The 27,396-nt window shown below is 45.4% G+C and overlaps 1 long non-coding RNA gene across 7 annotated transcripts in view; it reads right to left on the bottom strand.

Annotated features, from left to right (window-relative positions):
- LOC119046446 (uncharacterized) overlaps positions 1 to 27,396 on the bottom strand; it is a 53,954-nt gene that overhangs the window by 25,732 nt on the left and 826 nt on the right. For 5 of the 7 annotated variants that reach the window (XR_008391157.1, XR_008391155.1, XR_008391151.1 and 2 more), the window contains exons 2-6: positions 25,560 to 25,608; positions 24,243 to 24,375; positions 23,384 to 23,477; positions 22,783 to 22,847; positions 1,362 to 1,572 (exon numbers count right to left, since the gene is read on the bottom strand). This is a non-coding gene — a long non-coding RNA (uncharacterized LOC119046446). The remainder of the gene's footprint in view (positions 1 to 1,361; positions 1,573 to 22,782; positions 22,848 to 23,383; positions 23,478 to 24,242; positions 24,376 to 25,559; positions 25,609 to 27,396) is intronic. The other 2 variants (XR_008391156.1, XR_008391152.1) reach the window with 2 other exon arrangements.

The following is a 27,396-nucleotide window of genomic DNA, read 5'->3' as shown; positions in this document are numbered from 1 at the left end:
GGTGGGCTTCCTGCTGTCCTGTTTCCTCAAAGCCAAACTGAGCATCAGCTACAAGCCCTCCACGGGCGCGGTGGTGATCGCCCAAACTGGACCCCTATGGCCAAAGCTCTGTGCTTCACTGAAGAACGACAACCCTGACCCGATTTAGTGGGAAGAACGGGATGACGTAGCCTCTAAAGGTTTAAATAAGATTGTAATGCACCCACCCGCCTTTAGATGTCTCAATGATTAGATTCCCCTTTTCCTTTTTTGTGTATGAAAATGAGGAAATGCTTTTGGGGTACTTACCCAGAACAAGGGGACCGACATCCAACCACAGGGTGTGAGAGCCAACACCGGACCCTGTGGCACCTGGATGTGGCCCTAGCCTTACAGGCATCACTGCCACTGCCCTGTGGTCACGGCCACCCAGGAAATCAGCACACCCCATGCAGTCAAAGGCCTCCGAAGCCCCATCACACCAACGCTGTCCAGTCGGCTGCCTCACCTTCTACAAAATCCTCTCGTGAGCTGCTCCTCACATGACTCTTTCATGCTGTAATAACATTAGCCCCTTACTCCGTTACTGACAAAGCCCCTCACAGAGCCCAACACCGACAGGTCACCTCCTGGCTGACCCCTCATGATGACCTGCAGGAAACCCCGTGGAGTCACCGACTTCTCATTATGCCAACAGCTCTTACTGCGCAGGTGACCATGGCGAACATTGGGCCACACGTGCCACATCAACACCCTCTGATAGAACTGAAGTAGCACCTTGGCCTTTGGCTGCTGCGGCCCGGAACTATCTGCACTCACACAGGCCTGCACCCCGGCTGCGGGTGAGACCGCCAGCGTTCTCACTGATAGCGCGGATGCTGTGGGAGTAGCTCGTGGGTTTGGAACGCTGTGGAAGCAACATTCCTCACTTCCGGTGGTAGCAACATTAAAAGTGGCCGGTATGTTCGGAAATTACTGGGTGCTGCATCTGACCCGCTGCATTCCAAACCTGACCGCCTGGAAGCGAAGGCAAGTCACCTGCTGACACTTTAGCAAAGCATGCGGCCCTCAAAGGACCCGACACCCATCGAACCCCCGTCGTGGTCCGAAGGGATATTCCCCACAATAATAACTCAGAAAAACTAGCTAGAGAGGCCCAACCATTGGCCTCAGGAAAGGAAAAACAGGATTGGAAATCCAGCTGTTGGATAAAAAGAGCTACGTGTTGGGCCAAATAAGAACCGGTCCCAGCCGGGACTGTAAAATCCCCACCGCTAACTACTGCTGTGTGCGTATTAGACCACTGTCCACCGGCAAAACAAGAGCGTGTGTGCAGTGAGACTGGTGGGAAAAGGTGAATAAGGGCACGAAAGAGCACCTACCTCACTCGTCCCACTTGTCCGAAGTACAACTCGAACCCCGGAAAACCTGTCTGCACACTCCCGGACGTATTTCATCGCCTAACGGATGACTTGAGGTTTGGCAAATAGACTTCGTACTGCTTCCTCCCCCAGCTCACGGGCAGGTGTGTTCCGGTCTTGGTCTGCGTGTTTGCTCACTGGCCTGAAGGTTCCCCTTGTAGGCAGATGACACCTGAGGAGAGAGCTTTCCCATGATGTTCAGACCGGGCCATTTAGAAGGTTTAAAAGTTACTGAAGTCTGTCTTTCACCTGGATCCTTATCCAAAGTCATTGTCTCTGATTTGCGAGCTGCAGGCTTATTATTGATAAGACATTTTGTCCCAAAGCATTTCTTCCGAGATGACAATATGTTTAATTGCTTCATGTTTTCCTCTTGTATTGTGTCTTCCCAAAGCATTCAATGCTTTCAGTTCTGCGTGTACCTTTGCTATGTCAATATTCTCAGCTACAGACTTTAGATGGAAAATGCCCGAACGATCTCCCTTCTGTTCCTCTGTTACTCAAATGGAACCACAGTGGGTTTCCCACCTGTGCACCTTCCCTCCAGAGTGAGACATGACACCCAGGAAACGTCCTTCCTGGCATTGAGGGACAAAAGGCCTCTGAATCCAGAAAAATTGAACTCTTGATCAGCAGCACTTTCAGAGACAGATCTTGACCAGAAGGGGGAAATGTGAAAACAGATAAATAAACCTTATCCTCCCCTAAAATGCAGTTGGTGGGGTAGAAGGGAGAAGACTCACATATGTCACTCAATGCACAAGACTGACCCCATAGGGAAGAGTGGTTTGCATCTCCACAGGATGGGGTGCTACCTTGCTCCCTCAGCAGGGAGAAGAAAAGATTCCTCCTAGCCAGTAACAGCTCAGCCAATGGGAAGCCACTATAACATAGCCAAAGAAAAGTCACTGTTCTTCAAACTTTCAGTTTCCTCCGATAGATTCTTCACTCATAGTATCTCCTCCCAAGTCCATAAAAGAACACTCCTCTCCTTTGTTCTCAGAAGTTGCATGTGGCCTGCATTAGACTGCATGACCCAAGATGCAATTCTTTGTCATTCCCCAATAAACCCATTTATCTGAAGAAATATCTGGCTATTTGTTTAAGGTCAACTTAACGAAAGCCACTATATTTGATCCCAAGGGTCCCCACATTACTGCACCCAACTGAGCAGGTGACCCTCAGATCCCAGTGGGCCATCTTCCCCCTGTCCCTGCAGCAACAGAATCATTGAAAGCTTCAGATGAGAGACTTTCCCCCCTGAGGGGTCACATGCCAATCAAGTTTCCCCCCTCTTGCTCTGGAAGATCTGACACTTCAAATTCTCAGGAGAGCTGGCAGCCCCAGTCTGCACACTGAGAACTAAGTCTCAGCTGTTACCTACCAATATGATTACTAGTGGGGGCTAATGGGAGAAACCCACTGGTGTTGGAAGCATAGGATCCGGGCCCAACCCCGAGAACGCTAACAATGGTATGACCTTGCGCAGGTCACTGGATGCCTCTGCACCTCTGGTCTCCTGGTTCTGACGTGGGGGACAATACAGTTCCTTGGCTGTTCTGAAGATCCAATGAGAAAACACAACAAACACAGGGAGAAGGGGTAAAGAACCAGGGTCTAGCGTGCACCTGCCAGCACCTTTAACAAAGCCTTTTCCATTGTTTTATTGTGCAAGAACCTAAAGTAAAAAATGAATGTCACACATCCATAATAATGTGCATTTAAAAAGAATCATTTGCCCTGGCTGGTGTAGCTCAGTGGATTGAGCACGGGCCTGCATTTGATTCCGTCAGGGCACATGCCTGGGTTGCAGGCCAGTTCCCAGTAAAGGACACATGAGAGGCAATCATACACTGATATTTCCCTCCCTCTCTCTTTCCCTTCCCCTCTAAAGATAAATAAATAAAATCTTTAAAAGTAAAAAGAATAATTTAAAAAATAAAATAAAATAAAAAGAATCATTTAGGACTCTACAGTTTTGACTAAAGGTGCTTTTTTTTTTTTTAAAGAATTAAGGCTTTAGCTTTACTCCCAATAAATTACAAGCCAAAAGAACGTATGTTTATCAATTTATTTTTTTAAAGGAAAAAGCACTAATAGAATAAAGAAGGGAAATGAGTAGGCTATTATCACCATATAGGCATAATTTCATAAACTATGAACTTAAAATAAAATCTGTTTTCAACCTTTTTTTCTAAAGATTGTCCCACCAGCCACCTTAGTTCCCAGACCCACAGCCCAGAGCTCCCCCATCCCGGCCAGAGTGAGCTCCCGGGGACTCGGTGAAGCGAGAGCGTGTTGAAGGGACACATCACAACAGAGATCCCCCGTCACATCACCCAGCCTGGGTGAACCACGCGGACAGCTGGTGTGGAAGAGCTGGCATGGAAGGGAACGAAGATTTCCAGGGAAACAAGCCCTGCTTACGGTTAACATGCAACTGCCAGTTCCTGGGTCTCAGAGGGCCTTTATCCTGCCTGCCTACCCAGGGGGGGCAAAACAGGGTTAAAGCTGTATGTGAAACATGGAGTTTATTCTTGCACTGTTATTTGTTGATTATTGTATTATCTTCCATGAGAACAACTGTAGACCAGCCTTCGCCCCACCCTGTATTAGAATAAGCTCTATCACCTGGTCTACAAGTCCACGAAGCATCAGGGCAGCAATGTCAAGGGCAGATGGAGGGTTACAGGTGGGCCAGCGAGAATACAGCTGACAGCAATGGAAACAGAACTACTCTAAGAAATGCCAATGAATAGTTAAAAAAAAAAAAAAAAAAAAAAAAACTAAAACAAAATACTTAAGTCCTTTAATGGGAGCTGAGTTTTACAGTCAATTCTCACTGGTGACCACGAGTTACCATCAAGGTTCAGGGAAACTCCTATAGTTTTCAAGACAAGAGGGGAAGTTATAATCCAATTTTAAAAGGTTTCCATCACAAATGATCAATGCTAATTTTTTTATTACATTAATAAAACTTGGCTATCTTGAATAACCCACACCCTCAGGGTTCCACAATATCATGGTTTTGCTGTAGGTAGATAGTTTTATAGTTAATGTACCATGGTATAAATAAATATAGCTTAGCTTAAGTGTTTCCACTGAAAATATGTCATAAAATGACAAGTATAATAAATTAGGTCAATAACCAAACCCATGACATCAAAATAAACTAGAAAGAGTCCTCTTCCAAACTAATAATAAATTTATTTAAAATGGACCTTCAAAATAAAAAGCTAACTGTCCAAAGGTAAATGGTGAGAAAGGAAGTGTAAAATTGCTCACTTAAACCCTACTGATGAAATCCAAATAATATGCATATTTCTACACCCATGAGAAGCGGCTATCGGAAAACAAACCTGGCTTTTGCACCTGTATGATGATCGAGTAATTTTCTATACCTCTCTCATTTGATCTCATATCATAAAGACATAGTAGGTGCTCAATAAATTGTTGTTGAATTGAACTATATTCCATTAAGTGGCTTGGACGTCATATGGATAAAAGGTGGCAGCTAGCGGGAAGAATACCAGCTGAGGGTGGCGTCGGACACACAAGACACAAGCAAAGGGGAGAGTCTGAGATTTTAGAGGAAAGTGCCCCCGTGTTGGCCGTGAAGCACACGCCAGACGATGGCACCTGGGGCAAAGGCTGCCGGCTGAACAAGGCCCGGTTCAGGGTGGCTTGAGGCGTGGGAGACGGTGCTCACCTGAAGGCACTCAACCAAGCACCAGAAGGTGACAGGGACAAAGTCCCAGCCTCACAGTTCGCCTGGCACTGCAAGGGCAGAGGGAGGTGACAAAGTCTCTGCGTGTCATCAGCAAGCCTTCTGCACCACCCCTGGTGCCCATGATGCCTGAGTCTTAGTAAAGTCCATTGTTTCAGATATTCGTTACATGGCTACTCAGTTTGGGCATTTCATAGAGTGTATATGCTCACAGAAGCTGGCAAGTCTGCCTTCAACGTCTGCTGGCTTAACTTACAATTGCTCTACTGTCTACCACTCTATTAACTGAAAGGTACTAGTAACCTGTGCCGTTTGTCCCCCTGGGCTGTAAGTCCAAGACAGTATACCAGACGTAGGACACTGGTGTCCTCTAGGTGCCCAGCCTTACCCAGTTTATGAAAAGCTTAACTCCATTCTTCACGTCCCATCAAAACACGGGCAGACACCGCTAAAATTACAAAGTCTCCTCATGGCGAAGTTTTGGTCCTCAAATAGTTTCAGAGTAAGAATCCATCTGTCTGTCTCATAAAGCACTGGGTCACATTCTAATTTTACAAACACCTACACCACGGTCACTGCTTGTAAAGTATCTTTCGTGCTGCATTTCATGTCTCGGCAACTGATTGGTGAGCAGGAGCAGATGACTCATCATTTATGCTCTTTTAGAGAAAAAACACCCAGGGATTTAGAAACTCTAAAGGCAAACCTCGCAGAGCCTCCAAGGCTATTTAGAGACCGGGCTGAAGAAGGGACACATTCTTCCCCCCCCCCCCAGCAGGGCTTGGCAAACCGCAGCCCGTGGACTAAATCGGGCCTGCAGCCCGTCTTCGTCAACGGTTGTGGAACACTTCTGTAAAAGTGTCATTGGAACCCAGCCACACCCACTGTCTAAGGCTGCTTTTGCGTTGCAATAACAGAACAGTCGCAACAGACACTGTCTGGCCCACAAGGCCTAAAATATTCCTACATGGGCCTTCAGAGGAAAGGTTGGCCAAGCCCTGCTTCAGAGGGTCTCTCTGAGGACGGACATCCCAGGAATCTGCTTCTACCCTGGACAGCTGCCTCCCCACCCCCACCCCTGCTCTCCCCCAATCCTGGGAGGCCCAGATGCTGACTGCAGTGCTCCTTGGTAGTCCCCCCGACCTCAGGGCCTAAACCACATCCCCTTTCCAGCTGTGAGAGGCCCAGGGAAGAGACAGGGCCAAGGCACTGTCAGAGGTGTGGCTGCATTTAACTTCTCTTGGCAGCTCCACACTCACGCCGCCCTGGCTGAGCACCTGGGCCTGCCCGGCCTGTGCACCTGACCTCAAGGAGGGGGGAAGAGGACGTCAGAGGATGTGCGGGATTTCACCAGAGAGTGAGCCTTGTACACGAAAGAGGTGGGAGAAGCCCAGGTCCCAGGTGGCAGTGTGGGGTCTCTAGGAAAACCAGCTGCGTGAGACAAGGGGGCAAGGGCCGCAGCGGTAGAAAAGAGGTGGGAGCCCTCAGGGCAGGTGGTGAGTGGGCGTGTGAATGGCGCTGAGGGGTTGAGGTGTCAGGCAGGAGGGTGTCTCCCGGGGATCGTAGCAAGGGTGTGACGCGGCCAGACCTGCGCTTCAGGAAGATCATTCTGACAGTGGGGCGGGGGGGGGGCGGAGATGCCTCTGCTGCCCACAGGCCGCCGTAGGCACCCACTGTGTCTGCTCAGAAACCTGCCATGTCCTTCCCCGTGCACTCTAGGCGGTTTGGCCTGCTTACCCAGACAACTCAGAGTGACTCTGGAAAACTACAAAAATGGCACCGTTGCCACCCCCAGTCATTGCTTTCCTGGCTGTGGCCTGGTCCCGTGCTGCCCTGTTACCTGGAGCGAAGGGCCAATCGCTTGCTGGTCCTCCATGTTTCACATCTCAGCAACTGATTTCTGCCGGCCAGTGTTTGCGTAAAACACAAATTCGTGTATCTGGATATCGCGGAATTGTCAAATTGCTCTAGGAGTTCCCAAGTGCTTTCTCTTATTTTTGGCACCTATTTTGTCACAGGCAGATAAAAACAGTTTGTCCACTTCTGGTTCCTGGTCTGACGCAGGAGCAGCTTGGGGGTCACCCACCCTCCACCCAAATGACAGAAGGTGAGCAAACTGAAAACTCGCCAGACCCTCTCAGCTCTGTAAGAGTAGCGAGGTCACAAGGCAAATCACTGCCCCGCCCCCTGATCTGCCCAAATTGTAGACAGACAGGTGCGCACAGAGAATCACAGCTTAGCTCCATGGGAATCAAGGCCAAGCGTGGGGGCGGTAGGAGAACCTACATTATTATTGACAGATTGCTGGGGGCTCAGTGTAGACGACTCTTCATGGTAAAAAGAACTCCAGGGGATGCAGTCACAGGGGGTGCCCACACTTTTGTGAGTTTTCCCTCCAGGAGTTCAACCAGCTTCTCACAGTGAATAGCAGAGAAAAATTCCCCTGAATTTCAGACAGCGGGAGAGGAAAAGAAATCCCTTTGCAAAGTACCAGAGCATCCTGTTCTTAACAAGATCCACTCGCAGGAGAGACCGTTGTAGCAGCACCTGGCCTGCTGCGGCTTCTCCGGAGCCCAGCGGCCTGGGGGAAGGAAGCACCCACTCCTAGGTGGCTCCACCCTTCCCCGCAGAGGAAGAGAAATATAAAACTCCGGGTCATTTCAGTCATTCTGGCCCACTGCAGGCAGGGCAAAGGGAGGGGCAGGGAGGAGGTGACAAAGAAGCACTTCTGAAGTTCAGGCACCAGGCTCACTAAAAGACTGAGACCCAATCATGGGGCTAGTAAGTGCTTCCCCACCGCCATGCCTTATCACCCCACTACTGAGGCCCACTTACAATAGTCCTTTTACTGGGACATCACGTCTAGCTCCGAGAAAACGTCACGAGACATACTAAAAGGAAAATAAAAGCAGAGTTTGAAGAGACAGAACAAGCTTTAGAACCAGACTCAGATGTGACTGGTACGTTGGAATTCTTAGATCAGAAGTTTAAAACAACTATGATTAAATGATAAAAACTCTAATGGGTAAAGCAGACAGCATGCAAGAACAGATGGGTAATATAAGCAGAGAGAGAGAAATTCTAAGAAAAAATCAAAAAAGAAATGCTAGAGATCAAAAACACTGTAACAGAAATTAAGGGTGCCTCGAATGGGCTTATTAGCAGACTGGACATTGGCTGAGGAAAGAATCTGTGAGCTTGAAGACATCTCAGTAGGAACCTCTGAAACTGAACCAACAGAGAGAAAAAAACAGAGTATCTAAGAACTGTGGGAGAAGTACGACAGGAACACATAGGCACAGAGAATATACCAGGAGAAGAAAGGAACAGGGGAAATGCATGGAGCAATAACTACCGAGAATGTCCCCAAATTAATGTCAGATATCAATCCATACATCCCAGAAACTGGGAACAACAAGCAGGGTAAATGCAAAACAAACAAACAAACGCCAACCTACAAAAACTACATGTAGACATATTATACTTAAATTTCAGAAAAGCAGAGATAAAGAAAAAAATCCTGAAAGAATGGGGGGGGGGGGGGAGAACTTACCTATAGAGGAATGAAGATAAGGATTATACGTGACTTCTTAGAATCATGCAAGCAGAAGAGAGTGGAGTGAAACAGAGTTGAGAGAGAAAAAAACCTCACCAATCTAGAATTCTGCACCCTAAAAAACTATCCATCAAAAGTGAAGGAGAAAGAACGACTTTGTTAGAAAAACAAAAATTGAGAGAACTTGACAGTAGACCTGTCTTGCAAGAAGTGTTGGAAGTTTTTTACAGAAAAGAAAAAAGATAAAGTTCAGAAACTCATATGTACACACGAAAGGATGAGCACGGCTAAAGGAACAAGTGAAGGTCAAATAAATGTGCTTATGTGATTGAGCCATAGTCGCAGTGGGAGATCCCAACACCTCTCTCAACTGACCGCCCCCAAAACTAGTTATGTATATTGACTATCTGAGCAATGAAGTCTCAGTGACCCAGGGATCTATTGTGCACCTTGGTTTTTACCCCAATGTGTTGAAAACTTGTATTCATACAAACACCTACATATAGCAACTTTATAATTGCTAAGACTTGGAAGCAACCAAAATGTCCATCATTAGGTGAATGGACGAACTGCGTTCATCCAGACAATGAAACAGACTATCGAGCCATGAAAAAACATGGAGGAACCTTACCTGCGTACTACTAAGTAAAAGCATCCAATCTGAAAAAGCCTATCTACTGTGTGAGTCCAACTGTGCAACATTCCGGAAAAGGCAAAACTACGGAGAAAGACAAGTCAGTGGCTGCCAGGGGTTAGCGAGGAGGCGGGGGTAAGCAGGCAGGATCAGAGGGTGTTTTGAGTGGTGAAACTATTCTGCCTGATAGTGGGACACTGTATTCATGGACGCATGCCAATATACAGTCCTCCCCAGAGTATAGACCGAGAGGGACCCCAGTGCGGACTATGGACTTCAGGTGAGCATGACGTCAGTTTGATTTGTCAGCTGTAAAACATGCACCACTCTGGTTGGTGACGGCAGTAAAGGGGGAGGTTAGGCAAGTGTGGGGCCAGGAGATACACAGAAAATCTCTGTACTCTCCACTGTGAACCCAAAACTGCTTTCGAAACAAAGAGTGCTGTTTAAAAGTCTGTGGCCTGTCCCGTTCAGGGACCACACTTACTGTCACACTGCGGACGGTGGCTTTTGAGGTACAAGGACCTCGATTCCTCAACCTTGCCCCCCATTGTCTCTTACAGTGGGAATGGACTCCGGTGCAGGATGGGGAGGCTTTGGAAGGAAAACCTGACCTGCCCTGAGAGAATCTCTGAGGGTGACAGTGACCCGGTTTGGTACCCAGGGCAGGAGCGAGGCACGAACCAAGGCGAAACGGTGAGGGGAGATGGAAAAAAGGAGGCTCAGCACAGAGAGGACAGCAGACAGCTGAAACCCCGGACAGGGTGTGGACAAGGGAGTGACGCTGAAGTGAAGGGCCGTGCCCTGGGGACCAGCAAACTCTGAGAGGTTCACCTAGAAGGGTGGCCAGCAAAAGCAAGAGTTGGGGGTCAAAGAGCCCGGGGGTGGCAGCAGCTCAGCGGCCAAGAGCAAGGTAAAACGGAAAACCCTCAGATTTAGCAACTGGGCCCCTAGGGACCTGGAAACCCAGATGGGGTAGGGAGGAACGAGAGAGCGGAGAAAACCAGCACACACACGTTTCCACCATGCGTCTTGCCATGGGCTCTGCAGAGGAGGGGGACACACTCTGAGTGGGGCCTGGAGCGGGGACGGGTCAGGAGGGGACTTCAGAATGGGAGCAACTGAGGAGAAGGGATAAAGTGTAGCAGGAGGACTTCAGGGTAAAGAGCGGAGAGGAGATGGAAAAACGTCAGACAGGAGGAGGGAGAGACAGCCATTCCCCCCCCAAAATGAAGCACACTGGGAAAAGTGTAGCAATAATGCATTGTGGTTTGCTCAAAAGTAATTTCATTTGCTTTTAAAATTTTTTAAATCTGCATTAGTTCAGCTTCTCATTGGATGTCAAGTGTTCAAAGTCAAAATTTCAAGGAATTACTAGGTTCTGATTTCCTTCTAACTCTAAAACCTGTGTACACAATCTCAAGTGTTTGTTTGTCTCTGGCCCTTACCCTTTTAAGCAAACAAGCCTTTATTCCTTAGCTGCTGGTGAACACCGGAAGGCACTGTCTGCACCCGCCCCAGTCCCGGGCTCCCAGAAGCCACCCCACCACGCCCACCTCACCAGGGAGAAAGTCGAGGCCGGACTCAATCCTTTTTTTCCTCCTGTGAACATGGCAGTGCCTCTGGAGGTGCACATATTTATTGCTATGGGATTTGAGAGTCTCACTGTCCTCACGACGTACGTCAAGTATATTAAGCAGACACCGACGGGAATATCATGAAGACCTACCTTCAGGATTTCAAGTCCGTCTGCTGGACCGTACAGTAGGTGAGGGAAGGACCCAGCCAAGGGGCACTGTGGCTCCCACTCTACGGCCAGTGTTGCCCGGTACCCAGCATCAGGCAGGCGCTAAGTGCTCATGGGATGAATGTTTGAGGTAATAAGATCCAGATAACATCACCTGCTAATTACTTAAGCATTGGTGTCATCCAAACTCATCCATTTCTGAAAACAAAAATACCCTCCAGAGCCTTTTCTCTTGGAAATGCTGTGCCGCTCCCAGCCCTAGAATTCCTACGCCCAGTTGAAATTCCCTGCACTGTGTTCACTGAGATGTTCCAGGGACAAGGATGGCTCGGAGCACTCTCACTCCCCTCACTCTTCACGGTCTGAGCCCCATCTCGCTCAAAAGAAACTAAGGCCGATCGGTTCACCCAGCCCTGCTTCTCACAGCCCACTACGGCTCTACCGTGCAGCGAGAAACTCAGGACAGGAAATTCGGTTGTTGAGGAACCTGCTCTTTGAGAATAAAGCACATACCACTACGAAAGCCTATTCTGTTCCCGACCGGCTACTAAGCTGCGTGTTCCAAACCCCGAGGGGCGTCTCCCAGCGCCTCCCAACCAACCGCTCAGCCCACCCACACTGTGCCTTCTCTCCCCACCAGACCCGTCTCCGGTCACCACCCCATGACTGGTGGCTGGAGCCCTCCGGACATCCCTGCTCACATGCTTCTCCTTACCCCTCGTGTGTATCCAGCCACCAAGTCCTTTTCCTCCTAGCACCTTAGCATCTCCCATCATCTCGCAGATAGCTCTCCCTCCCTGGCCACTCTCTGCGGGGGGGGGGGGGCGGCGGACAGGCACCTATTCTCTCGCCTGGACAATCACTTGCAAAATCACCTTACTTGTCTCTCACCATCCGATCTTGCTGGCCTGCCATGCACTTCCCTCGCCACCACCAAACGGGACGTTCCCCGAAACACAGACCTGATCGGGCACGGGGAAAGTTCAGTGTGGGCTTCTCGGGCATCTAACAGGCCCTCCGAGGCGCGGCCCCCACTTACCTGCCTGCTCTTTCCCACCTCTGTACGCACTCCTCCTTCTCAACCACCTGCAGACTCCTAATGCACAGTGCCCTCCCCTGTCTGGAGCTCTCTTCCTTCAGGGCTCAACCCCAAAGGCCCTCTCCTCCAGGAAGCCTTCCTTGGCCCTGCCCACCCTGTCAGGCTTGGTCACGGAAGGCCCCCTGTGGTCGGTCCCACAGAACCCAGCCTTTCCCTCGTACCGTGCTGTGACAAATGGCCCGTTCACACCTCTCTCTGTACAGCAGATGCTAAGCTCCAGGCTCCACAAGAGCAAACACTGACTGCTGTTCGCCGCTTTCCCTCCGGGCCTGGGCCCGGCGCCCACGCTGTTAGATTCGGGGAATATGTCGTATTCACGTTTGCTTCCCTGGATTGCTCACGACACTAAAACACGGTAGGTGAGCATAAACGATGATGAATAAATAGAACACTGTATTGGTTAAAATTCAGTTCTGAGATTAGCACCCTTTAACTTGCTACTTATACCCGTGTTCCGTGCCAAAACGTTCAGATGACAGGCAACAGGAGACCTTTACTTCTACCATATGTAAGGGAAGAGCATTGCTAGGAACAGGGCTGTGACCCAAGCATCTGTAGGCCTAATTTCCAGAACCGGGGACATGCCTCTGCAAGTCGGCGGCTAGTGCTCTGGAGTCAAAAGATCCTCATTATCACTTACTAGCAAGTTATTTCATCTTCCAGGGCCCCCCAGCTTCTTCATAGGAAAAGCAAACCTCCTCCAGCTTCGAAAGCCTGCAAGTGGAAGTGGCCTGCTATTTTTATGCATGGAGTTTGAAAGGTGTTTTGAATAATAAGGCTCCTGGAAGAAATAAAATAGTCTACTAATGTGTCTTGCGACTGACACTTGAGTGCACTCATGCACACAGTTTAACGAGGACAAGTGGGCTAAAGGGGATTTAGCACTAAGTTGTTCTAAAAACATTCTATGGAGAAAATGTACATAAACAACTATAGAGAAAATTATAAAGGCCTGGTGCTTTACAAGCACATACACAGAACACAGCAGGCGTGGCAGGGCCAGGAAGCTAGTGGACCAACCTGTGATTTGTAGCGTTTGTAAAAAAATTTTAAAACACCATCTAAAATTGCACCACATTCTTTTCTTTTCTTTTCTTTTTTCTTTACCGGCTAGTCGAGCAGCAGGACAGGATGACCCCACAATGCTTGATCGTCCTATACACCCCGACCTTTCGAGTCACCACCTCCTGCAGCTCTTTCTCAAGACAATTCATTTTGGCTTCCCCGTTGGCAGTGCTACCGAGCGGGGGCTGCTGGGAGCAGTGTTCTTACACATAAAACCCCAGTGTTCTTACACATCTTCACTGTGCTGTCTGCATCACCAGCTCGACACTCGACTTAAAGAAACTGCAAGAGACCCTGCGTCTTTCTCTTTCCAAGTTCAAGAGTTAAAGGGGCCTCAGTCATATTACAGCTTCCTATTTTAGCCGCCTAAAATTAGATGCATATTTACAAAGGCTCTTAGCTCAACTACTACCTTGCACAGTTTAAAAAAATAATGCACAGAAATACTTGTACTTTCTTGGGCTGCTCAGTGTTTTTTTTTAGTTAAGGCCATCAGATTTATATATAAACTTACAAATGCATGCTTCACGTAACTTTGTATCTATATGTGATCTTACGGTTTTAACCTTGGAGTTCTTCAAAAGATCTTTAGGTTATTCTGTTATTTTAAGCCTAAATAAACTTAAATTTTATAAAGTATGATCACCTTACAGATTATGCATTTAAGATAACAGAAAAGTATAAAATATCATATTCTTTACTAAACATAAAAATAACAACCAGCTCGAGCCTCGTCACCTAACTTCCAAGCATACTTTGAGGCGAAAGAGCATCTATTTGTTTTTTCATTCAAACCCACATGTTTAAATTCAAATATTACTCTCCAAAAAAACAGCACACCTTACTTCTGGTGAGTTGCTAAAGCCAGGAAAGCTGTTAAAGACACTTGGAGACAGTGACACACCCCTGGCTGCCCCCGGCAATTCCAGCGGGACCAGATTCCAGCTTCTTTGCAACAAGCCACCCTCAGGCCCCTCCCCCTCCCCCAGCTGGTGTCCTCCCCCCTAGCACCTATACACTCCTTCAGCATTCACACTGGTCACTTCCTGTGAGGCCAGCTGCAGGGGCCTCAGCTGTCCTAGCCTCTCTCCTTGAACCCTGAAGGTTCTCGGTTTCTAGCAGGGCATGACCGAGTTGGTCTCTGGCTCCGTGCCCTTTTACGTCCACCATCCCCACTGCCCAAGCGAAGCCCTATGAGGACGGTGCTGCTCTACTTTACACTTAGGTTCCCAGTGGCTGGAAGAGCTAGACAGTGGGTGCTTCAAGAGCCGCCTGCAGATGAATGACCGCTGGTACAGAAAGAGTCCATGAGCGTGTCCTATCTTTACCCAGGTCGTTCTTAAGAGCAAGGATTTCTATTATCCTATGTCATTTGTACCACCAGGGTCATGACCATAATGGGCTACAGATGAAAGAACCAATGTTTAGAAACGTTGAAAGATGGGGATCCCCTGAGCGTAGTGCCTCATTCAAACAAGCTAAAGACTGATGATACTGACTTGGATTAGAAGGGTCATTTAACCAGTTAACCACATCCAATGTTTCAAAAAAAAAAAAAAAGAGCTACATCTTCTGTAAGAGTTCTAAAGTCAACGTATGTGCTGAAAAATGAGAGTGAAAACCAGCCTTTCAGCGGGTCTCCCCCCAATACAGCGTATGTGGTTCCGCAGGCACTTCCCCTACGTCTCAGTGAGGAGGATGTGACCGCACAGCCTCCACTGGGACAGGGAACAGAGCGGTTTCTGCCCTTAAACACCTTGTCTTTTGGAGCCGTGTTCTAGGAACAAAACACCTCATTTTTTCCCTCTTCCCTGTTCAGTGTGTAGAGCAGAATTACCTGAGCAGTAAATGCAACAGCACTGAACACGAACTGTCAAGATGATCAAATCTACAAATAACAATGCAGGGAGGATGACGGCAACAACAGCTCAAGAGTCCGTGGGTACGGAAACTATCACCATGGGTCCCCGAGTGCCAAGCCTTCATCAACACCTGGAAAATCCTCCAAAAATTTCTCCACGTAACCTGTCGGCTCTGCAACACCTTTTCTGTAATGTGTGTCTATATTTATTCCTTTACATAGAAACTGTTTACACCCCCACCCCAGGCAAAAGAAGTAATTTTTGAAGAAGTATTTCCCTAAAAATAAGAAAATATGTAGGCTGTGGAAAATTGTTCGTTGACACTTGTCAACAGGTTATTTACGACAGTCCGCGTGTTTTAAAATCCTTAACAGATTCAGTTAAAGCAAAACACCACAAAAATGTAGTAGATGTCCTGTTTTCCCTTCCATACACACAAAAACCAATTCTAGTCTTAAAAAAGTGCTGTATGTAATTTCATATGAACCACAATTGCATTCCTGGGCATTTACGCCAAGAAAATGAAAACTTACATTCACACAAAAACCTGCACACGAATGTTTATAGCAGTTTTATTTGTAATAATCAAAAACTAAAACAACCTGTCCCAGCTGGTGAATGGTTAAGCAAACCGTGGGCCAATCACACCTTGGGATACTACCCAAGTGTAAAAAAGAACAAAGTATCGTGTATGCAAGTTGAAATCTCTATAAGGTGATGCTGAGCAACAAAAGCCATGCCAGAAGGTTGTATAGTGCATGGTTCCATTGACATCACACGCTTGCAAAGACAAAATTATCCACCTGGAGAACAGACTGGTGGCTGCTGGGGTTGGGCAGAGGGTGGGAAAGGTGTATGGATGTAGAGGGGCGATAAGAGGAATTCTTTTTCTAAAATTTTTTGCATTAATTTTTTTGGGGGGAAGAGAGTGAGCAAAACATCGAATTGTTGTTCTGTTTATTTATGCATTCATTCGCTGGTAGATTTTTGTATGTGCCCTGACCAGGGATCAAGCCCATGAACTTGCCGTATCAGGACAATGCTGTAACCAACTGAGCCAACTGGCCAGGGCGAGGAGGCCTCCTGGTGATGGGAGAAGTGCCCTGTGTCCGAGTCAGTGTCCAGGCCATGATACTGCACTCTACACTGCAACACGTTACTACGGGGAGATACTGGTAACGGGTACAAGGAGCTATCCATTATTTAGTACAACTGTGTGGGAACCGCCCTGCCTGGTTTCAGAAGCTGTAATCCCTCTGTGGCTAAGGCTGAGTAAAGGACCTTGGCCATAAGACACTTAGGAGACAAAGCTTATGTTCCTTGTAGGAGCACCACCTCTGCCCCCTTTCTCTTATCCTGCTTGGCCCCAAGAGGATGACTGGTTAGTCAATGATGGGTAAGAGTCCTTAGAAGAGAGACGACCTAAGACAGGCACTGTCACAAAAGGGCCCTCAGGGAAGGACTTGGGGGACTATAGAAAAAGGGGCTGATGAACCCCTGCCCCTTGGCTTTGACACAGCCTGAGTCTTCATTCTGTCTGCAAGAAATCTCCTAATCTCTTGGCTGCCTTACTTCCCCTGCCTGACTTAAGCCTGAAACAATGCTGGAGATGGGTGAGGCCCTGGGCTGGAAAGGGCGGGTCCCCTAGGGTGATCAGGCCTAAGGAAAAAAGCATAAAATTCTATGAAACCTACTTTGCTAATACCCTCAACTGAAATGATAAGGGTCCAAGCCAGAAGTGAGTTTGTTCTCCAAAGTTTTATGGCCCTTTAACTATCTGACTCTGACTCAGAATAAGCCCTCAGAGTCCTTTGAATGTCATCTATTGTTTAATGATTTCTGACTGACCAGCTTTACATAGACGCCCTGGATTCCTGTGGAAAACTGAGCCCAGTAAAAGCTTGTCAAGGCAACGGTGCAGGTGCTCGCCTCCTGAGAGAGTGGCCGCCCCATCCCTTTTCCTCCACAGGACTGGGTGGTCCCTGTGAACTTGTGTCGTCTCATCCATAAGGCTGTGGACCCCAGGGGCCGGGATCCAAGACACGACTGCATGTGAAATACACAGTCACCTCAAAATATAGAATCTAATTAAAAATAAAAACTAAAAAAAATACTCTAACCCAATAAATTAACTTCACCATACTGCAATCTGCACTTAAGCTCTCATCACATCACCTGGAGGCTCTGTAAAAGGCAGACGTGGACGTGGACGAACCGCAAACCGGCCTCCCCACGACGCTGCACCGCACGGCAGTTTGCATGGCCGCACCGGCACGTGCAAGCCCCCCAGGTCCCTAGCTGCAGGCGCCCTCCGGCCAGACACACCCCTCCCCCCTGTGTTCACGGAATTACCCTCCCGCTGCCCCACGGCCACCCCAGAGGCCATCAGGACTGCCCTGTGGGAAGGCAGCTCTGCCCCTCCCGCCCCTCAAAGGGAAGGAATGCGAGGGTGAAAACTGGATGCCAACCTCCTCTGTGCCCTGAGCGTTTGAACACATAACAGACGCTCCGCCAGCTCAGGCGACGGAGAAAATATCCTATTCCAGAGGCACTAAATATAGAGAATTAAAATGTGCGTGCGTGTGTACACACAGACACATGCCAAGTCTTTTCCCAGACTACAGCGTGCTCACGCTAGGAAGTGACTTTAAACCTCCTCTGACGATACTGGACTGTCGGGATTTCCGAGATGGAGAAGGGGGTGTTCTGGAGACTTCTCTTTCAGGTGCGAACATTCATTCAACCCAATAAAGGCATTTTAGGGGAAAAAAGCCAATATATAAAATTGATTGTTTCCTGTACTTTGATTAAAACAGAAAACGCTTGGTAATATGCCATAATGCTAAGCATTTAAGCATTTAAAATTGATGATCAGGAAGTGCGTAACCTTTTCCTGAATGACAAGTGAACGTTTTCATTGGGAAACACTGTAGTCTATAAACAGGAGCATCCAAACACATTCAAACCGCTCCAGCACTTGATTTTCCCCCTGGCCTTTGCATCTAGATTGGAGAGGCCATAGGCAGTTTCAGACCAAGGGCTGAATCTAAAAGAAACGAAGTCCGTTTAGCTGTCACAGTCGTTGTCACCTTCAGTCTCTGGCATCTTCCGCCTCACCCACTGCACTGAACTTCCCGAAGCCACATTACTTTGGGAGACGAGGAGTCGCTGATCGATTACGTACACTAATTAAACACACCACCTGTAGGAGGCATTTTAATAACTTCGTGCCAGGGGAACTCTCCTCACTGCTCACTTTGAAACGCAGGAGAAAACGCACCAGCCAGGACGCACGGGGCATTTACAAACACTGCTCCCGTCTGCACTGACTATCAAACTGCCCTCCCCCCACCCCCACCCATAGTCATGTAACTCTTCAACAGGCTGAGATCGCCTAGAAAATGGAATTATATGCTGATTTGTTCGTATATTAAGTTGTCACAGAAGATCCAACCAAACACAGTAAAATGAATTCTGAAAAAATATTAACTAAGTTGGTTGGCCTGTACCACAGCAACGTAAACCGTTCCTCTTAAGAGATCTAAATACAATAAATATTTTTCAAATGGACATTGTCTCCTCTTCGATAAATAAATGTTTTAACCAACCCAAGGCAACGACTTGCATGATTTAAAAACATTTACACAGTTTTTCCCTTAAGGAGAACAAAGGCAGGTCACTTCTTTTTTCAGGAGGACAGAAGAAGTGGAGAAGGGCACGGTACCCAAAAGAGAAATAATTTGCCCAGGAAAAGCTTTACTGGATCTATGTGTTTATTAAATTTAATTCACATAAACAGCCCTATACACGTACTGTAAAATGAACAAACAGGTTTCAAATAATGCTGAGGCCAAGAGGTACTGAATACAATGTATTTATTATTTCACTCCAAAATAAACTAAGTACATCAATACAGATGTTTTCCTTAGAATAGATTTCTCTGAAGAAACTATGCTTTATTTTAAAAAACTATGAAAAACTCTTTTTCCTGGAAGGCATATCTGAATGTCTTGTCCATAGGTAAGTTCTATGGATAGATACTACATCGACTTAAAAAACGATAAACCAAATTAATGGTTGAAGGATTTGGGCCGCCAGTTTTATAATACGATGGTGGTACGTCCCTCGTATTTCTGTTTTCAAAGGCTCTTTTATAGAAAAAGGGGAAGGACGTGTGGGCAGGGTGATGCAGAAATGAAGTCCCACAGCATTTAGAACCACGAAACCAGCATTTTAGAACCCCCCCCCCCCCCCCCCGGCTCACTGCGGGACACACCCAAGCCCAGTGGCAGAGGTCCTCTGTGTCCCAGCCTTCGGCAACTACTTGGGGAAAATCAAATGGTCACTTTTTGTTCTAGAGGCCACCCCATTTTCCATGAAAACATATGTTTATAGTTTTCACTTTATCGCAACATTCCTACTGCCAACACCACAGAAGAACTAGCACTCACGAAGAGCCACCTGAATTTCCTTGCAATCATAACTGCTATTTAATTTCTAAAGGGATTCCACCAACTGCTTTTTAATAGGGTTTTATTCTTATTAGTTATCATAAAACATGTTAGGTTCCCATGAAATATCAGTTTGACATCTTGTTCAAATACTCACTTCTCTGCTATATATTACTGCCGTTGTTTGCCTTATTTCTCCTTATCAAGTTAGATATGGAGATACTTGTTCAGGCAATAAAATCTCAGGCTTCTTGATGGACTACAAAATAAAGCTGTATACTTCATTGCTGAGAATTCCCGCATGAAAGACCTTATGTACTGAGATCTTAATCCATAAAAAGGTGAGAATTAACATGTTTAAAAGGGGGAGAAATCTGACAAAAATGAAAACATGCACTGGCATGTACAATATCGGGACCCAAGTAAATTAATCTTCATTCCCCCTGAAAGCAATCTGATGTCCAGGGACCCGGAGTTATTCTACCATAAAATACGGCACATTAAATACTACAATGACCCATCTGAAATGTCTTAAGGTAATCATCATGTCACCTACAAATAACTGTACATATAGTTACATTTTAATATTCATTACCGAAGGTCTAATGCAAAATATGTTGAAGTTGTAAAAATATTCAGTGGGTTAAAGATCAGCTCGAGCAAATCAGTAGCTATCCTATGACTAAAAAGTAAGAGTCCAAATGAGATTGGAAAAAGAATCGCTAAGAGCAAGGGCACAATATGTGGACCCTGGTTCTCACAGAAGACACTGCCACTCCTGCTGGTTTGCATATAAAACCCTTTATCTCCACGAGCTGGTTGAAGAGAATGAAAAGCCCCTTCCGACCAGCCGAAAAGAAAGTCTTTTACCATTGCCCCCTGAAAAAGCTCATTTTCCCATTACTCAGGCTTCATTATGCTAAATCAATATTCGTTTAGTCACTGGGGTTATTGACATATTTTAAAATAAAAGTATACCCTTCAGCTACTGCACTCATTACAGGTAATTTGTCTTGTCAGAGAGCAGGGAATATTACCCTAGTCTTTCAGGGGCTGACAGCCCATGGAAACACCTCCCCATGGTTACAACTGTAAATAATTTTAAGGTAAAATATTGAAAAATCAATGACTGTTTCCTGCAATCTGTCACAAACAAATCAATCATCATCTGCACGCCCGGGAGGATGATGTGAAGGAGACGGGGGCAGATGTAATTCTTGGCTGGAATCTCTCATTTCAAAATCACTTCACATAATGGTGTCATCATTTAAACACTTAACAGTCAGTGCGACTGCCACCGCAACATCTCGCTGGACAAAACCATGAGGAGGAGGAGGAGAAAACACCGCCGCTGTTCTGTTAACAAACATTTCATTTAAAGGGTTGCTGCATTAGGAGACTGCAGCTGAAACCAGTTTTACCCGCCCCTTCCGGGGTTCTAAATTAATCAAGGCTGTTTTTCTACGTACTAATGCTTAATCAACTAGCCCGTGACTCAAAATTTTACTCTCTGAAGCGTGTGCAGCTTTTATTTGAAAAGTCCAATATGGAGAATAAAATTTAGTACTAATAAATAAAACATTTGAAATGTAGAATAGCCATAATTCTATCTACATAACAAAGACAAAAAATAGTGTTACAGATGTCAAGATTATACTTTTAAAATAGGTTTAAAGGTCTCAGTTGCCCAGATATTAAATTTTATATTTCCCTTCTATTAATAAATATTACATTTTAACTTTGTAAACCTGTGGCATATTTTAAGGTGACCAGCAAGAGATATTAGCCAATTCAAAAAGACTCTTGCATTCTACCCAAAGCTATCCCAGGGCCCGGTTTTCACAAACTGGAGTGATAACCCAAGTACACAAAGTGTAGAAGTCGGTCAAGGTCCTAACACTGAACTGCTTCGCAAACGTAAACTGCTTTCTAAGTAATCACTTTGACATCACCATGTTTTCTCGGCTCCATTTGAATGGCTCCTTCAGCTGCTTACAACCTCTACCTAGGCACAAATGAAAGAATCTTTGAGATTGGTCTATTTTCCCCTTCCTGTTGTGTTAACCAAACACATCACTTGATCTAAAGATTAAAGAGGATTTCTTGAAGGTTTTTGTTTTAAAATGTACCCTAGCTCCTTTAAAGGAAATTAATTTTAATTACCACCTTGCTTACCAATGTCCTCATTATTTAATTAGTCATCATCATGAAGCCCTTTATTGTTCTACTAATATCTTCCCACAGATATAATTCAGTGAGTAGATATTTTTGATGACTAGAGAAGTGTATCCTTTTTCTTAAAAGTGAAAAATATACAAACACCGTGACTCAATTTAACCCTTCATACACATTTTTAGATGTACTGACCAGCCCCTTATAAAAGGCTTTCACATTTTCAATTTCACCTGGGTATTCCATATGGTAACACGGTATGAGAAGATAGAAGCTTTTCTTATGGATACAAATTGAACATAACATTTGTTCTTCAACAATCTTAGACTCATTCCGGAACACCAACGTTAGGTTCTTGAAAATGAAACGGCACGCAAATAAATGATCAAAGATATCCTCCAGAACAATACAGAGTTCTCCACTCCACGTGAGTCCCTGCAACAGCTGCAAAGGGCGCAACAGGCCAACCTAATGAGAGGAAAAGGGAAGTATGACCGGTAGCCTAGGATTACGCGAAACACGGAAAGGGACTCAAAGCCACGAATGAGGAGAAGGACCCTTGAGGGTGGGCTCCCAGCCTGCGGCGGCCCTGGAGGAGCCCAGGCGGGGCCGAGCCCTGGAACCAGGAGCCAAGCACCCATCTCCCACTCAGGGTTTGCCTGTGGCAGGCAACACAGGCAGAGAGCGTGCTCACTCAGATAAGGCAACAAAGGCTGGGAGGCGAACGAGGGCAGCTAAGCAACCCGCTACCTGCGTCCACATCAGTGGCAAAGTAACACGGCATCTCGCAGAACTGTGCGGCCACCGCCACAGTCCGGATTCCCAGAAAGATGCTATTTTAAGGGTGTTGTGTAGGCCCCGATGGGATTTCTCAGCTCTCCCGGCACAACCCATGGCCCTAGGAGAAGCAGCTCAAAACTTAGCACGGGGGAAAAAAAATCAGATCACTTTCCTATCTCCGAAGTAAAGAAATTGCTGTCTACTGGATAAAGTTCTTATGTGTAATAAGGGCTTAGGATTATAGAGGAAAGTATTCTTAAAAAAAAAAAGAAAGAAAAGATAATATTACCTCCCTATTTCAGAATCTCCTCCTTCCAATAGCCAGTACAGTAGACCCGTCATGAACTGCAGAGTCTTGAAAAGAAAAACAGCAATAGTTAGCCTCATCTTTCCTACACTTCCATCCTTCATGGAATTACAATTTAATTACCAACACCTCAATTGATTCTATTCCTGAATTATACATTTCTCAAAGAGTATACTCCAGCTATTTCCACCAGAGAACATTTAGGACAACCTCCTCAATTAATCAGCCACAATCTAGTACTGCTAAAAGGAACGTGTTTTCTTCATATCTCAAAAGAGTGGGGAATGTCCCGCCAGCCACCCCCCCACATACCTATTTTATGTAAAAGGAGTTTTTGTTTTAATATGTTTGAATATCATTAATATACATGACATATTCAACTTAATAATGTATTTTGGCTGACAGCAAATATAAAACTCAGCCAATTCACATATATGTTTAGATTTTTCCCATATTTATTCTTAGGAGGAAAAAAACCCCAGTACTCTCACCTTTTAAATTCTGCAACTTTACACGTGGTTAAAACAATACAGGGGTGGGGGGGGAAGGTTAAAGAAACACAGAGAGAAATCCGAATACTCACTCCTTAACATTTCTGTACATTTCTGTCGTGCATTTTCTAACTTGTTGTAATGCTTCAGCTCTTGGTCATCTATGAAACCCCGTGTCCATCAGACCTAATCGGCAATAGGGGAACACAAGTGTGTTTTTTAAGTGCAATTATATATTACTTTGCATGACATTAAAAATCACTTTCATGCTTTTGAAAGAATTCACAGAGAAGCATCTGTTCCGCTGCAGGCTCTGCTAACTACAGAAGTCTTCTGTAAAATTTGCTTTTTTTGGTCACACAACCATTTCTTTTTACTTAATGAAATGCTCTCTCTCATCAAATCCAGTCCTTAGCCCTCCTGACTACACACACAAGTATTTTGCAAAATCATTTCTTCTCCCAGCTTTTCTCACCTGCGGTCGTCAGCAGCCCCCATTTTGCCTAGAAATGACACGTTTTACACACAACTGTGCACTCTTAGTTATTGGAAGAGTTTGGCACTCATGCCTGGGGCTGACGCTCCCACTACATTCACTCTGGAAAGAACTGGGTGATGAAAAGAATCAAAAACTGCAATTTGGCCCAAACAGATTATTTCTTTAAACAATCATTCTATTTTTTTTACCACTATAACCTCGATCTTGATTTTTATGAAAAGCACTTTTACCTAATGATATCATTAAAAACAGATTATTCAGAGTGTTTCCATAAATCAAAATGTTTTCTATTCCTCTACCTGTTTAACGCACTAGTGCAATTACAGGACTGAAGGCCGGAAGTGACTGACTGTCTGCGCTCGGTGCCTGACAGTAACGCGAGCACTTTCGTAAAGCCAACACAGATGCTACCTGGGCCTCAGTCCACGCACACGTGCCATGCAGACACTCACTTGCAGATGAGCCTGGGGATGTGCAAGGACAAGTTCAGCCAGCATTTGGAGGAACCCCACAGTTCGGAAGTCAACTTAGCAGAAAACATCCAATTGTATCATGGAAGCATCACACTTACCACCTGCACAGATTCTGTTTAGGGAAACACGGAAGACTAGTTAAATACTTTGGGGATATTAGACACGAATATCTAATCTAATTTTCTCCAAGGAATCACTTCATATTATGGCAAGTAAACAAATAAAGGCCCTATCAAGGTATGGAATATCATGAGCCTGAGAAAAGGCTAGAAAACTGAATTACGTAAATGACAACTGCAAGAGAAAATTATATTCCCTTCTCCTGAACAAATGTTAAGTACATCCTTACTAATAAAGACTTAAATTCAAACTACATTAGAATATACTGGTTTTCAATTTTGAAGCATCTAAGTTAATTTGCCAAGCTGAATTGGTGGTTAGGTATACTCTGGCTATAAAAATACTGCAGGTTTATGCAGAAGTAAGTCATAAGAATCACATTTCAGAATAGTGCTGTAAAAGCAAACCAGGGTCATTAGTGAAAAAGAGAAGATTATGAGATTTTACATCCTCTTTGAGTTGTAGCAACTGCTATTCTATTCAAAACAGTTATTCTCTATAAAACAGCGAATAATCATACCAAAAAAAGGTTAAAAATACAGAAGCTGACAAAACATAGAAATTGAAGGGATATATACAGATATTGAGATATTACTACACAAAACAGGCAGTGCTATCTCAGAGTTAAAACATTACTTCAAGATATAATACTGTTTTCATAATCTATAATTCACTCAGGATTATACAATCTCATTTACTTGCATGTTTTCAACTAAAGAACATTTACATTTTCCCTAAGAGTTCTATAATGTAAACATAAATGAACAATGATTTATTATTAATAAAAATGAATGATAGGTAATTAATTCATATATTCCTTTTTCATTTCTTTTGACACGGCATGTCAAATTTTAAAATATAAGGGAAATAGCATATGGGTGCTGATCTTAATTTTTTTAGCTGCCAGGAAAAAAAAAAATTCTGATGGGGGTGTTGGGAGATAAATAAAGCAATTATCCTCAAAATTCATGCTTTCGTTTTAATTTCAGCAAACAAATCTAAACACGTCTGTCTTTGGTTTTAGTTTCCCGGGTAGTGCTAGTTGGCTAATTACCCCTGGAGTCAGCACTGAGCTGTGACCCCACACCTGGCCTCTCCCGTCACTGTGCCCACGGCATCCTCCACTTTCATTTCCTCTTTCTCCAGTGAGTTTTCACATTAAACAAAAACACTCACACGTCTCACGTACGCACTGATAGACAGCCGACTTCCAGGAAATCGTGATCTACAAAGAGAGGGGGGAAATCTTAATGCGATACTGATGTGAAAGGGTATTAGGTTCTGGGTGAGCCAAGGGTAATGTGATGGACAGTATCCGTCCTATTGTTTCTCCATTCAGAGATTGCAAGCCAAGGACAGTAACATGAATATAGTGGTCACCCAGGGTACGTTTCAGATCCTTAAACTATTAAGAGGCTAAATGTGCCATCTGTACTTACTCATCAATTCGAATCTACAGCACAGTGTTTTGGAAAAATAAAACAGTTTGCTTTCTCTTTCCGGAAATAAAAACAAGACATTCCATAAGCAATGTAGCTAAGTACCTGATGGTATGAAAAAGAGAAACTGTTTTCGATCATTAAAACATTCTAGAAGAATGTTTTCCAAAAAAAAAAAAAAAATGAAGTGGCCTAAATGCCTGAAATATTTACCTTTTGATTCCTGTTTCTACACATGAAGCATGCCTTTCTCTACAGATTTATTCCCAGCACTAGTAAGCATTTGCTTAATATACTGCTCCACGCTTTTATTTCTCAATTAGTAACCACCAAGGCAGAGCACAAAGAAGGCCGACAAAGGCGCTGTCCCAAAGCCACAAGTAGCAGGGAGTACATGCCGGAACACTTCTCGTGGAACTCTCATTTCTCGCTAAAACTTCTGTTGCCAAAGTGCTCACAAAAATCTGGAAGCTCAAAGACGGGTTTCGAGTGCAATTAAATTCTCCAAAAGCAACACTGTACAGAAATATGTGGCCCTCCTTGTGTCACGGCTTTACAGACAACACTTTCTCAGGATCTTAATTAGGATAACGATGCACACCTGTGTCAACAGTCCCTGGTAGGACAGCCTTATCAATCATAATCCTTTAAGTACACTCCGAAACAGCAAAGTGATAGGACGGAAGCAATCTGTTGCCTCTCCAAGCGCCGGTGTTGTGTCTCTCTCTCAAGAATGATGAGATCTTCAAAAGACAGCAGGCCTACTTTCACAAGTCTTCAAAGTTTTCACTGTAAACAGTTATTACGCTAAACAAACAGGAATAACCTCCTTTTGCACCCGATTGAAACAATGACGGCTGTACAGCCGAAAACTCAAAGAGCGAGCTCTACGGCCATGTCTGAGCCATACAATGGTGCATCTTATTTTTCACAGGTTTAAAGTGATGCCTAACTGGATCGGTGCAGACATGACAAACTCATAAATCCTTGGGGAGCTGTAAAATTAAGAAACTTAAACTCCGGCGTGAAAAACAACCAGGACATACCTACCGGTCCCTAGTCTAAATTAAAAAGGTTCAGAAAGAAAACGCAATAGTAAGCTCCTCCACCCCCAAAATAAATCGTCTTGGTAACGAGACGAGGGAAGTAATTGCCACCTCTGCTGGGGGAGGACGCTTCAGTGACATGACAACAGCCCAAGGAAACTACGACCAACAAGTCCGCAGGGTCCCACACGGAAAAGCCCGTGAATAAAGGGGGGGAGCGGGAAATGGGGGAGGGTAACGTACTGCCACCCCTACCGAGATAAAAAGTAAAAAGCTCGCATTTACCGGGAAAAAAAAAAGTGAAAGCTTTCGCAGGAAGACGGAGAAATCCGCCAGATGCTCCCCGAATCCCTGCCGCCTGCTCTGGACCCGCTCCTCCCTTCAGTGCCGGAGCCCGGATCTACGGCAGACGTCGCGCAGCGGCCCGAATGTAAATAACGCAGAAAATAGAGACATCCTTAAGAAATGAGTCTTAAATTTGACGTAGAGTGGAGGTGACAACCGCAGCAACAGAACCGTAAACTCTAA

This window comes from Artibeus jamaicensis, unplaced genomic scaffold (genome assembly GCF_021234435.1).
Source record: "Artibeus jamaicensis isolate MK-2021 breed Jamaican fruit bat unplaced genomic scaffold, CSHL_Jam_final contig_3152, whole genome shotgun sequence".
Classification (NCBI taxonomy): Eukaryota; Metazoa; Chordata; class Mammalia; order Chiroptera; family Phyllostomidae; genus Artibeus; species Artibeus jamaicensis.
The sequence above is the reverse complement of the archived record's forward strand: the minus strand, read 5'-3'. Positions and strand labels throughout refer to the sequence as shown.